The sequence below is a fragment of the Alexandromys fortis genome, unplaced genomic scaffold (assembly GCF_014885135.2).
Source record: "Alexandromys fortis isolate MF-2015 unplaced genomic scaffold, M_Fortis_MF-2015_v1.1 scaffold_38, whole genome shotgun sequence".
NCBI classification, from domain to species: Eukaryota; Metazoa; Chordata; class Mammalia; order Rodentia; family Cricetidae; genus Alexandromys; species Alexandromys fortis.
The window spans coordinates 8953694-8955633 of record NW_026067916.1 but is presented as its reverse complement, the minus strand read 5'-3'; the positions used below and the strand labels follow the sequence as shown (position 1 = coordinate 8955633).

At 32.7% G+C, this 1940-nt stretch overlaps 1 non-coding gene across 1 annotated transcript; it reads left to right on the top strand.

The window, feature by feature from the left end:
- The first annotated feature begins 621 nt into the window (after positions 1-621).
- Positions 622-728, top strand: LOC126500188 (U6 spliceosomal RNA). Its single transcript, XR_007591269.1, has one exon. It is a non-coding gene; the product is annotated as a U6 spliceosomal RNA (small nuclear RNA).
- The last annotated feature ends 1212 nt before the right edge of the window (positions 729-1940 follow it).

Genomic DNA, 1940 nt, shown 5'->3' with positions numbered 1-1940 from the left:
GGTGCAGTAGGATCAAAAACCCATTGCCATTGTTCTTGAGGTCTCAGCAGTCCTCATTGTCCGCTATGTTCAGCGAGACCGGTTTTAACCCAGGCTTTTTCAGACCCAAGCCAGCTGGCCTGAGTCAATATTATTTCATTTAGTTAGAATGAAGCAACTAAATAAATGTTTATCCTTTGGGTAGTTGCCTATCAAGACTAGATTTTAGAAACTTTTCTAAACATTACTTTATTAATGAGAGCAGAAGATACATGCTTTCTTTGAGAAAAGCTTCAATTTTTTTCCATAGGTCAGTTTTACTTCAGATAATTTCCTTTTTTTCTATTTTAAACTTATGCTTTAATGAGAACAATGTCAGTTTAAAGTAAGTCTGTTAGAATAGAATAAAAAATGATATAGTCCATAAATTGTACTTAAATTTCAAATGACTAGTATCACTTATTATTTTTATTCTTAATAATATAGGTAACATAGCAAGTATCTGATACAAAGAAAATCCTACAAAAATAAATACCCCCTTTAGGCAAGGGTGTCAGAAGTGATATTTTCAAACACTGGTAACATTTAGACTTTAAATATATTTTCGAGAAGAAAAAAAAAGCTTATAAAAGCTTTCATATGGTGCTCGCTTCGGCAGCACATATACTAAAATTGGAACGATACAGAGAAGATTAGCATGGCCCCTGCGCAAGGATGACACGCAAATTCGTGAAGTGTTCCATATTTTTAGGCGGAAACTTTTTTTTCTTATTCTCAATAAAAAAAAATTAAAAAAAAAGCTTTCATAGGTATGCAGCAGTTCACCTAAAACATATCAATAATATGCATAGGCATGCATAAAAGAAAAATTTTAAAGAAGAACTGCGTGGCATGACTAAGAATTCTATATTAACTTAAATATTATAATTATGCATTTTTCGAGATGATGTTTCAGGTGGGAGATGAGCAAAGAGCAGTTGTGGCTCACTCTCACTCACCACCTATTTCTAGAAATAAAATTTACTGCTAATCTACCAACCCCAAGCATTTTAAGGCTGTGAATTTCTTCTGCTCCTGTGCTACAATAACAGAACTGAGAAATTGCAATAGTCTTTACTGTATCTGAAGTAGAGAATATAGGCCACCTGGCTTTTTGTAGAAAATATTGCCAAACATAATATTTATAAATATAAAAATAAAATGCATTTTAAGCTTAATATGACAATAAAAAGCATTTTTTTATTATCTGTCACATGGTCCTCTGGCTTTTTCTCCTGTGAGTTATGTATAAATGCAAAGCAGGCACATTAATAAAAATGTAGCTGATATCCCTTGTGTAGTTTGTACCAAATATTTGCTTAGTAATATCTGTGAATTATTCATACTTCTTATAAAGATCTTATGAAGTGTTTTTATACCTGACGAATAAACCATGGCTCTTAGGCATCATATGATTTGAAAAACATGAGATAATTTTATAGGTGACACAAGGGATTTAAAGAAAATACCTTCTGCTCAGACCTCATGAAACCTTCTCAAAACTTGACCACATGCTAGGTAACAAAGCAAACCTCAACAGATACAAAAAAATGTAATAACTCCATGTATCTTATCGGACCACCATGGCTTAAAATTAGAATTCAACAGCAACACTAATTTTAGAAAGCTCATAAACACTTGTAAATTAAATAATGCTCACCAGAGTTACCAATGGGTCAAGGAGGAAATATAGGAATTAAAGACTTCCTAAAACAAAATGACCACACAACATACCCAAATTCGTGGCACACAGTGAAAGCAGTGTTAAGAGGAAAATCCATAGTGCTAAATGTCTATATTAACAAGTTAGAAAAATCCCACACTAGTGAGTTAACAGAACACATGAAAACTCTAGAACAAAAACAAGCAAACTCACCCAGGAGGATTATATGGCAGTAAATAATCAAATTGAGTGCTGAAAT